The following is a 12,349-nucleotide window of genomic DNA, read 5'->3' on the forward strand; positions in this document are numbered from 1 at the left end:
TTATTAGTATCCTTGCAACAAAGATGTCGAATTTTCCATGTTCAAATAAGCCATTTTGTCTCTCAAATTCCAATGCTAAACTTGGTAACTGGTAACATACGTTTGAGTAAATTTACACCTTTGAATATGAGCATATACTTTTCAGTATTCACAAACTTTGGAGTAACTTATACTTTTGTACTAAGTCCAGCCCTACACATGGCCAACCACTGGTACTGCAACATCCTCACATAGAAAATATTGGCAGTAGGAATCTACTACAAAAGTGTAAATTACTACAAAACACAAAAGTGCAGTTTATGAATCAGGCTCTAACCCACCAAATCAAGGGAACAGGTAAGTCATTACTGAAAACAGATTGTTCTTAACACCTTGAATGCTATGGGGATTTTTCCCCTGTGCTGGAATTTGACAGATACCACTTTACATGACGAGCTGGGCTCGTCATGAGCGTGCGAGGAGGCTACTGCATGACGAGCCCAGCTCGTCATGAGCGTCGAAGGGGTTAAGGAACTGAACTTCAATGGAAAATAAACATTCACTAAGCCAAAGGGTCTCACCTAATCAAGAGCTGATGGCTTTGCCAAAGAGTTTTAGCCAAATTGTACACCAATGTGGCTGCTGTTCACTATGGCTAAAAGCATGGCCACTGGAATCATGCGGTAGCAGAGTGCCAAATTGTGTGGCAGTGTTGACTAAATTATGCAGAAAAGGTAAGAAAAAGCAAATTGTGCAGCATAATGCATCACAATTTTTGATAGAATTACATCACTATTTTGTAATTTTTACATGTGGTGATCCTGTCTGCGCAAAGGTTTCACCTTATTAGTATAACAACCAAATACATGAATAAGCAACTGAAAGAGGAACAGTTAACCTTTGCGAAGGGTCTTCTAACACGCCCAGACTCATATCACCCCGTTTTTTTTTTTTACTTTTGATCCGTTTGAGCTAGAAACAAACTTTTTTTGTTAAAATATTTAGATCATGCAGCAGATTGATTATGTGGCTAATGCGTCACATTCTTAATTATGCTAAAAAAAGCCATGGCCGCAGAATCACATAATTCCAGTGGCCCTGGCTAAAAAGATAGTGGCGTAAAGGAGAGTGGCGTGGAGTGTCGTAGACAAGAGTGGTGTGGAGTGGCACAGAGTGGAGTGGAGGGTTGTTGAGTCACATAGAGTAGAGATGAGTGTTGTGGAGTGGAGAAGATTCAGTGGACTATATAATGGGCGCCTGGCACCACTAAAATATCGTTGATATACCAATAAAGAATTGTTGAAACAACAAAAAGGGAAAAACGGAGTAGGGTTGACTGGAGTGGAGTGGAGTAGAGTGGCGTAGCGTAGAGTGTCATATAGTGGAGGGGAATGGAGGGGAGTGGAGTAGAGTTTCATACAGTGTAGGGGCATAATATATCGGAGAGTAGTGTGTTTTGGAGTGGAGGGGTGCAGAGTGGAGTATGTTAAGTGGAGTATGCATGATGTTGTTGTGCACTGCCATTATAAACAACACATTTTCATTTGAAATGACCATTACATTTCTGCAGACATACAGTTTTACTGACAAAACTACACAGTGCACAAATGATATTGTGTTGAATGGCATCACCTAGTGTATTAATTTATTTTGATCATATTAAAATATTTGTTTCCAGCACACTTCAGCATTAGAAAAAAATGTGCTTCATCTGCACCTATTTCTGATATATTCTGAAATATTTTCACAGTTCATGTGTAGACATTTAAATTTTATTTTGGGCTAGAAAAAAAGCGTTTCCTTCCACGCCCCCAGATTGTCCTCTCACTTTGAAGTCAGAAAAAAAAGCAAAGACCACACTCCCTCAGAAGACACAGCCTGACATTTGACCTCCGTCTTTGAATGCACAGCAAATGTAACAAGACAAGAAACAAATGTAAAGGCCTGTTTATAGAAAGCTGTGGAAAGTTGTGGAAGAATACAGTAAACATGCTATGTTCCACGCGAGGGACAAAGACATGCTGGACAGCCTAAAACAAATAAAAAGAGCAAATAGAAAGCAAACAAATTATAGTTACAAAACACAAAGCCAGTGGTATATAATGAGCAGAATGCATTCATGCTCAGCTTTCAGAACGTCCCCAAGAAGTCTCTAGTACCAGTGGCATAGGAAGGGGGGGGGGGGTGCGGGCCGCCCCAGGTGTCATTACTGAGAGGGGTGACAAAATGGCAAAAATATGCTTTTAAAATAAAATAAAAAAATGTGGGGCTCACAACACTTTTTGGGGAAATAGAAAAAAACAGAAAGGCAAAGCTTTAAGTATCTTATTTTTCCTTCTTTTAATAATTTTATGTGTGTGTGTGGGGGGGGGGGGCAAGAAATTTTCCGCACCGGGTACCACCTGACCTTGCTACGCCACTGTTTAGTACCAGACTGGTAAGCTTCGACCTAAAACCGGTCTCGCAGGCGAAAAGTCTAGAAACCAACCTTTGACTCACTATCATGGATCGCTTCATACCATTCACTACGCCCTGCGTGAATGCGTGACTGGGCTTGACGCAAATGCTGGGTGCCTTTGGGTTTGGGAGAGGGCTAGCAGGAGCTGGGAGGAGACAGAGGCCAGGTGTGAAATGGAATGGTATGGAGCCAAATGGGCTGGCTAAGCTAGTTTGTCTACTTATTTCTTCCTAGACATATTAAGATGCAAAACGTGATGTGTCAATGTTAATTGCCATTCTTTGAGATATTGCTTTGCATCTAACCCATGCTATGGCCGTAAGGAAACACAAATTAGCACCAAAGAAAGGAAAGGGAAACACTTCGTTCTCCATGTGTGGTATTATTTTTCAGTCAGATTTAGTTATATATCGCAACATTTGGTTTCTCATGCAGGGCGCAAGTTTATAGGTAGCCGTTAGAGGGCAGCATTACCTAAGATAAAAAGAGTGTTTCAATTCCAGACCACAGCTTAGCTTTTCCGCCTCCTTTGCGCAGCGAGTTGTCATTGAAGGGTCTACCATCTTCTTTCCTGCACCGTGCAGAGGCAGATGGCAGAGGGCGGCGGTTTAAATTGCTTAAATAGAATGTTGGGATTGCTGTTCTTAAATGACACAAAACGCCTTAAAAATATCTTCCCTACAGCATAAAATTAATTATTTTCTTTGCTCTCTGGCCCAAATCTTTCTAACTGGAAAAGTTTGCAAAAGTTCGGATGGGATTATAATATCTGTTGTAAAACCAGTAGCCGCGCGCGCAGGCACACACCAAAAATATCAGCAGCTCGGAATGCTGGTGATTTTAATTTTAGGTAGAGGGAGAGGTGTGATCTGGATACATTTCTGACACTGAAGCCACAGTGCACTTCGGTACAGGGGTGGCTCTAGGCTCATGGTGGCCCTGGGCAGGGAGCGTAGGTAGGGGGCCCTGGAAGAGGGGGTCCGGGTGGGGCGGAGCCCCCCGGAGCTCAGGAGGGGAGGGGGGGGAGGGGGGAGGGGTGTTAGGAAGTGGAACAGAGCCGGAGGCCCCCAAATCCCGTGCAATAATGTATCCATCCTCAGAGGATTATTATATTAAGGATATATATTGGCGTGGAGGCCCCTGGGGTTTTATTGGCCCTGTGCAGGTGCACAGCTTGCACATGCCTAAAGCCGCCCCTGTTCGGTACTTCACCAAAATTGTGCGATTCTGTTCACTTTTATATAAAAAAACAACTGTGCTCTGTTTTTGATCATATCCTGGTTTTCAAACCTCGCTGCCCCTTGCTGTTTGATGCACAGCACCACATCTCGGTACACCGTCTCTTGCTATGTGTAGCGGTCTAGATGCCGCGATAATGTTGATCCCGACCCCTAGCCAGGAGGGGCCTTTATACAATGTGTCATTCTCTGGTCAGGCGTGGCCAGAGAGCTTAAATAAACAGGCGGAGGCCGCTTGAGACTTCCGGCCCAGAATATTACAGTGTGTGGCCGTGTGTATTGAATTTTCCCTGCTAGCTAGACCGCTTATCTCGCAGTGCAGCGTCACACTGGCGACGAGGGTGGGCGTCGATCGTTCACGCGCTGCAACCCTTTGCCTGTCCTACACATCCCTCCTAATAAAAGGGCCTGCGGAGTGTGGAGCGGCATCGCGGCGGATTTGTGCGCAGACTGCGCGCGGCAACCATCTGTCCCCAGCGGTAGTGGAAAGCAACAAAGTGTCAGCGGAGCACTGTCGCCGCATCAGGGAGGCCTAGATACCAAATATCGCCTGATTCCTCAACCTAGGCCCGCATCACGGCTTGAGCGTGCCATCACCTCACAGGCACAAGTAGGTACTGAGCGTTGCCTGCTCCCCTACCTGGGCCCCACGCCTCTGCTGCTAAGGTGGGCAAGGGAACGAACTATGAGCTCCTGGCGAAGGTCCGGTGGAAGCCTGCTCATCTTGGACTGAGATGCGCACACGCTCAGTGCTCCCCCTGCCAAACAGCTAAACAAGCTTGCACATGAGGCAGACCAGCATTTCTCCGTCCTCACTCGCCGGTGGACGGTGCCCCCCACTGTGTTGGAAGCGCATCCTGCTGTGGGTAAGAAAGCAGCACTGCTAGTCTAAGGCTGGGTGAAAACCTTAGGGAATAAAAAGAGACGAAAGAGGAGAAAATAATAAGCACATCCACAGACAAATAGAGGAGACAAAAGTTTCACACAACTTCAGAGTGCCACCATCCTTACAGCACCACAGCAAGGGAGACACAGCACCAGGCACACAGTGCACACGTCACGATAATGGATCAGGCAGCAAAACCTACCACAGGCACAATACTATATCACACAGTATCCTCCTGGAAAGACTTAAACTCAGCGGCATCTCAGGTACCGCTGTGGAATGGATAAAATCTTTCTTCACTAACCGCAGACAGGCTATGACCCTTGACACTTTCCTTTCTGTTGAACGTTACATAACAACAGGTGTCCCTCAGGGCTCGTCATTGAACCCACTGTTGTTCAACATTTATAGGACCCCGCTCATCTCCCTGATAGCAACCTTTGGGATTGAAGTTACATCCTACGCAGACGATACCCAGATGATTCTTTCTCTGGACAATGACTCCACAGATGCCGAACTTAATTTTAAACGCTGCCTAGCCGGAGTCATCCAGTGCCTGAAGGACAACCACCTCAGATGCAACAGAGATCCTCCCCATAGGGAAAGATGTCTCATTCCAGCCTTGTGAATGATGGCCAGAGGGAACTACACCTCCGCCTGACATGGTTAAGGTTGCTAAAAATTTAGGAGTACAGTTCGATACTGCACTTTCCTTCCTCCCTCATGCTACAGCGGTAACAGGGACCTGCTTTAGCCTTATCAAATCGCTAAAATGATTTTTTGATTTAATTCCTCTCACCGCAAGGAAAACAGTGGCAGCGGCCCTGATTCTCTCAAGTTTGGACTACTGCAACAGCCTTCTGGCAGGAGCCAACAAATCCACATTAAAAAGACTCCAAGTCGTCCAACACGCGGCGGCGCCTCTAGTTCTAAAACTCCCACGAAGGTCCTCGGCATCAGCGGCTTTAAAAGTCCTTCACTGGCTTCCATTGCTCAAGAAGATACTCTTTAAAATCCTTCACACCACCTTCAGAGCCACGCTTAAACTAGGACCAAAGTACCTTTCAGCACGTTTCACTCCCTACATCACTACCAGGACCCTTAGGTCCTCATCAGCTAACTTACCTAAGCCACCCATTTTTAGATGTAAAACTAGAGGAGGGAAAATAGTGGCCGCTTTGGGAACCAAAGCGTGGAACCTGCTGCCAACTCATTTAAGATTGCAAAAAACAGAACCCCAGTTTAGAAAGGCACTGAAAACCTGGGTATTCTGCGCCTCAGATGAATTCTGCCTCTCACTTATTTAGAATTCCTCGGGCCCCTTCTCACCTCCAGCCAGCGCCACAATGCTCCTTTCGGAGTGGCAGTCAGCACTTTATAAATACCGCATTACATTACGTTACATTACACAACAAGTGAGCCCCCAGGTTGCGCATCCTTCGCTGCAGCACTCTCAAATCAACGCGCATCCCCCGGTCAGCGGGCTAATAGACCCTGCTAAAGCGTCCCCCAGATGGACACTCTGGATCAGCAGGCTAGACAACTACTTCACAGTGACGCGGGTGATAGATGGTGCAATAAAAAGGTTCCTACTGTTGCACTTCGCAGAGGAGGAGATATACAAGTTGATTGATCACTTGCCAAACACTGGAGCGCCCAATGAGTACAACGCTGCGGTATGGGCCCTGAACGCACACTTTGATCAGCAACTGAACCCGGATTACAAAAGATTTAAGTTGCGTCAAGAGCACCAGAGGGAAGGAGAGTCAATGGATGCGTTTCATGCGCGGCTATGAGAACTAGCTAGCACGTGTACAGCCGACGACCAGAACAAAGAAGTAAGGGCCCAAGTAATCCAATGGTGTCAAACCAAGAATATCCGGACTCTCATCCCGCGACAACCAGGGATCACCCTCGAAGAGATCCTCATCATGGCACAGTCGCATGAATTATCTGACACCAGAGTGACAGCGATGGACATCGCCATAACTCAACTGGCAGAGAAACCGGTGAAGGTCTAGACCGAAAGAGCAGATGTGGTATGCACCCAGAGTATAGGTGCCCGCGGGGGGTGGCCAAGCAAGAGCACACAAGGGTCATGCTGCGGATACTGCGGAAGAGAAGAGCACCCCCAGGAAGAATGTCTGCACAAGGAAGGACATGCTCAAAGTGTGGCACCCCCAACCACTTTGCAATTGCGTGCAGAGGGGGACCACAGAATGGAGGAGCCAGCGGAGGAAGACCAACGTCTAAATATAAGTTTTGGGACCTAATTAACATCTCCAGTAGGAGAGGCTCGGATCCCATTCCAAACCACATCACCGCTCAACAATGGCATGCCCATTTTTCGAACTTATACTGTGCTGGTGAGGTTTTGGAGTTGGACCCAGAGCCTATAGCTGTGCCCTACCAGGAACCTAGTTTGGGAAGCCTTCCTGTCCCAGACCCCTTTTCCTGTAAAGAGGTTGAGCAAGCCATTAAAAACATGGCCCCAGGCAAGGCTGCCGGTCCGGATGGCCTGCCTGGTGACCTACTCTTACACGACCCAGTGACCTGGGCTACATATATAAGTCTCTTGTTGAACTTAATTGCTCAGGGCCAGGATGTCCCGGAGTCATGGCAGATGGCCAAGGTGGTGACAGTATATAAGAAGGGGGATAGAGAGGACCCTGCCAACTACAGGCCGATTAGTTTAATCGACGTGGTGCAGAAGGTAGTTGGCAGGGTCATTGTCTCCAGAATGGAAGCATGGCTGGAGGAAGGAAGTATTCTGTCACACTTCCAGGCAGGTTTTAGGCGGGGAGTGGGTACGATGGACCAGGTTTTCAGATTCTTTGCGGTTTTCTGGAAATCTGTGTCCATCGGGAGGGGTTCCCTTTACCTGGCCTTTATAGACCTGAAAACCGCATTTGACCTGGTGCCCCGTAATAAATTATGGCAAGTGCTGCACGATATGGGTTTCCCGATCTACCTCCTGGAATTAATAAAGAGACTTCACAAAGGCAATTATGCCAGGATTAGATGGGGGAGCCAGGGTGACCTGACAGAGAGGGTGATTGTGAATAGGGGGGTGCGCCAGGGCTGTGTGATGGCGCCGACCCTGTTCTCCCTCTTTGTGAATGGGGTGGTGGACCATTTGAGGGAGGACCCGGCCGACGCCCCAGTCCTGGCGGGAGAAAAAACACCCACCCTTCTTTTCGCAGATGATACCCTCCTGATCTCAAAGACACCAATGGGCCTGCAGAAACTTCTGGATAAATTCCGCTTGTTTTGTGTAGAGCGTAGTTTAACCATCAACACCTCCAAAACAAAGCTGATGGCACTGTCCTCATTTAAAAAAGTAAAAAGGTTAAACATCTCACTTAATGGGGCACCTCTGGAGGTTGTCGAGGCTTTCGACTATTTGGGCGTAAGAATTAATAATAAAGTGACCTGGAACTCCCTTGTCTCGAAAATGCTCCTGAACCTCAAGAGAGTGGCAGGAGCTATTGCACGAGACCATAGAGGCTCGACTAGCAGACCCATAGCCCCTGCCCTGGCAGTCTATGAAGGGAAGGCGTTGGCCTCAGCAGTCTATGGCTCCGAACTTTGGGGGTTTGAGAGCATCCCGGAACTGGTTAGGGCAGAGAACAAGTTTTTTCGAGATTTGGTCTCGCTCCCAGCTTCAACTCCTCTGAAACCACTTTTCCTTGATTTGGGCAGACGCTCAATCAAGGATATAGTCCGCCTGCGCCCTTTGCTGTTCTGGGTGCGCTTGCGAAGATCAACAGATCTAGTTAACTACGCTGCAGCATTTGATGAACTCCTCAGCTTGGGCGGCTGTGGTAAGATCCGATGGCTGGGCAAGTTGAAGGAGTTGGTTACGTGGTTAGGATTGGGTGAGGCTTGGCTTACTCAGTCCCCGCCACCAAAAAGTGTTGTTAAGACATTGCATTGGGACTGGGTTCTGAAGGAGGAACTAGAGGGACATAGGTGGGGACCTTTGACTGATCAATTTCTGAACAATAAGTCTGCCAGGATGTTTGAACCATTTCTGGACTTCATCCAATTACCTGGCGACAGAACACTTTTTCTAAAATTCAGATATGGAAGCCTACCATTAAATTCATTTACTGGAAAGTGGAGACCTTCTCTCCCCGATCATACCTCATGTCCATGTTGCCCTTGCCCCAAAGAGTCCTTAGCACATTTTTTATTTGCCTGTAGAGCCTATAGGGGTGCAAGAAGACGGTGGCTTAGGCCAATTTGTAGGGAGCTTGGCTTCAGACAGCACCTTAACGCCCTGCGCATTCTTACAACAGATGTATCATCATTGGCTCTGGTGTGTGGGGTTGCGAAATACTTGGGAAGAGCGTGGCAGATAAGATCTAAGCAGCTAAAGATGATTCCAAAGAGGGTGCTAAATGATATCTCTGGTTAATTGTGTCTGACTATGCTGCTATTCTATTTCTAATAGCTTTACTGGTTTACCCATTTTTATCTGTATATATGTTTTAAATGTACATAAATTCTGTATTTAGTTTTGTATGAATTTTAAGGGTTGTTGGTACTTGAAAATGAAATGGTTTTTACTTTTATTATAAATGTTTTTATCGAAAAAAGTACTACAACAACAACGTCTAAATCAGTAAAGCACCTGTCGCTCGAATCGCACATTGAGAATAACTTCCCATTCATTCCTATGGGCCTCCTGGCCCATAGAAAAGAATGGGAAAGTATTCCTTAATTGCAATTTGCTAATCACAATTAAGGAATATGTAGGATTCGCAAAATGTATTGCAAATCCTACATACATAGCATTTAGTGATTCTCAAATAGCGATTCGCAAAAAATCGCTATTTGAGAATCGCAAAATGACTTCTTGATACGTTTGGCCCTTAGTCCTTAGTAAATGCTTCTGTTGCCGATTTACATCCCATTAACCCCCTTCCTTCCTCTCCCATCTCCCTCTCACACCCCTGCTACCACACACCAACATTGCTGTTTGCACCACCAACTTGGAAGTAGTGTGATCGAGCTACACTGCGAGTGAATCAGAATACTTGGGAGAGGTACCGAGAACTTTTCACTCAGAAGTCATTAATTGCTTTTATATGTGAATGGCTTTTAAACACAAATTGGACTACCCTGCTTCCTTATTTTATTCATGACTGCCTGGAGTGCGCCAAGTTTCTTTCCACCGAGAGCGCTATCCAGCTTTGTATGCCAGAGCGATTGTTCGGAAAATGTGAAGCTTAAATGTGAAGCTTACCCTCCCCAATGTTACTGACCAAGCTACACCCCTGGCTGGAGCCCTTGGAGGCGGGTTTTGAAAGCTTAAGGTTTATTTATTTATTTATTTATTTATTTATGCGTTTTTATATAGCGCGGACTTTACCCGAAGGTGTTATGTTATGTTATGTTATTCCAACTTATACCGCGCACAGCTGCCCCAGAAAAGGGGCGTCCTGGCGCTTAACAAGGTACGCAAAACACAACACAATTAAAACAGAGAAAAGCAGGAAACAGAAGCTAAAGGCTAGACAAATAGAATAGTCTTAATGGCACGTCTAAATTGCAAAAGATCTTCCAGGGCCCATAGGTGAGGGGGAAGAGAATTCCACCATTTTGCCGCTAACACCCAAAAGGAGCGGCCACCGACTCTACTCAACCTGAAGCGCGGAACAGCTGCCAGGTTTTGGCCCAGAGATCTGAGGGTTCGCAAGGGTACATATGCTACCAACAAGTTCACCAAAATTTGAGGGGCTGAGCCCTTGAGAATTTTAAAGGCAAGGCATAGGACCTTAAATTTGATCCTCTGGCTCACAGGGAGCCAGTGAAGAGAACGCAGCGTATTGGAAACCGAGCACTGCCTTGGCAGACCTATCACCACTCTGGCTGCAGCATTTTGGTGTCAGAGCGCTTCACAAAAGGAACCGTAATGGTACATGAGGAGAAACTTACAAGTGAACAAATTACAACAGCAAACGGTACATTACAGGAGGAAAAAGTGACATGGGTGCAGGTTACAAAGGTATACAAAGTACAAGTAGCGGTATAATACTGCAATGAATGGAGGACACTCAAACACAAGAACAATCGTCACGTAGGCAATGGTGGCACTTGTGCAGGTATCTAAAGCAAACAAAATGTGAGAGGTAGCATTCGTCATCTCTCGAGGTTAACTGTAACAGGCGAGGCTGGATTCAAGAAAGAGAACAAGAGAGCGAGGGGGAGGACGTAGAGAGAAAGCGATCAGAGAGTTTAATGAGAGAAGGAGAGAGAGAATGGATGAATGGAAAGAGAGTGATAGCACAAGGAGACAAAGGAGCGGGTTGGTATGAGCATTTTTTCTAAGGTTGTCTTTGGTTCCTCATTCCGGCTCCGCCAGCCTTTTTAACATTTCCATCTCCAATGGACAGTTCCAGTGCTTACTTTACAAAGTAATAAAAGCAGGGACCCAACATGTTTCTCAAGAGACCCCCTCCTCCAACGCTGCGGAATACAACTTTGCTAAATACTTTGGCCCCTTAGACTTGACTCCACCTCATACGTCTTTCTTCCACCAAACTATACTTCCTGTCTCTCATCTCACTGTTTCACATTCTGTTTCATTCCCAATTTCTTCCTTTGTCGCTGTTTCCTTATAGTTCTCTTCCTCCTTTTTTTCTCCCTTTTCTGCCTTTCTCTTGCTTTTGGCTAAAATCTACTGATGAAAAATAAATGCCCGTCCCCCAAAATAAGTGCTGGTGCTCAGCACCTCCAATCACAGCACACAATAAGCCCTGTAGAGTTATCAGTTAGCAAACGTGAGTCATATAGAACTCTAGCGGCTAGCTTCTATTGGTGTAGCAGGTGCAGTGGCACCAGGACTCGGAGGCCGGAGGGGCCCATTGAACCCTGATTATTGCTGTATTTCACAGTTCAAACAATGACCAGGGGGCCTGTTTCCTCCCATGCGTTAGGGCGCATGATACATTGGTTACCCCACTGAAATCCACCCCAAGAAACTCAACTCTGTTCCAAAATAGCTGAACAATATACAATCTAGAACCAGTCTCCAGTTTCTGCCACAAAAATGAAAGTTGTGTATCACCGCAACAGTCAGGTTTCAGACAGGTTTGTTGCACAGAGAATACCACTCTACGCATCAGTCATTACTCACCTGTTGGTTATACTTGATCTCTCTTTGGCTTTTGACACCATTGACCATCACATCCTGATTGAAGCTCTAGAAGATCTCATGGACATCACTGGTAAAGTGCTGAAATGCTTAGACTCATACCTCAGGATTCAATCCCAAAATGAGAGTTTATACCTCCACCTTCACGCATGAATAAGGCTCCCTGTTTTCAGTTTTTACTGATTTTTACAGATAAATACAGACGGAAAAACATTTATTATCTTGTCTGTATTTATTTTTAAACGTGAATAAAAACGGAAATTGGGTGTTTTGGGGGTGATTCTAAATACATGTTGCCCAAACTGGCAGGCCAATAACTGTGTGGATTGATAGGTAAGGGGGTTAAAAAAGGTATTTTAGTGAAGAGGCCTAAACAGCTGTAGATATGCACAAGGCTAATACTGAAATCTTCATATTTTCATATAAGTGCATTGATTTATCTTCTGCTGGTGTTCATATCACTGAAACCTGGCAGCAGGGGCGTAACACAGGCCCCTGCAGCCCCCGCGGTGCGGTGGGGCCCTCACCCTCCTGAGGGCCCCGTCAGCACCGCACTTCTGCTGGGGAGCTCTAGATTGAGTCCGGAGGGGGCCCCTTCACGTACCCTGCAGGGGGGCCCCCTCAAG

The sequence above is a fragment of the Lissotriton helveticus genome, chromosome 10 (genome assembly GCF_964261635.1).
Source record: "Lissotriton helveticus chromosome 10, aLisHel1.1, whole genome shotgun sequence".
Taxonomy (NCBI): Eukaryota; Metazoa; Chordata; class Amphibia; order Caudata; family Salamandridae; genus Lissotriton; species Lissotriton helveticus.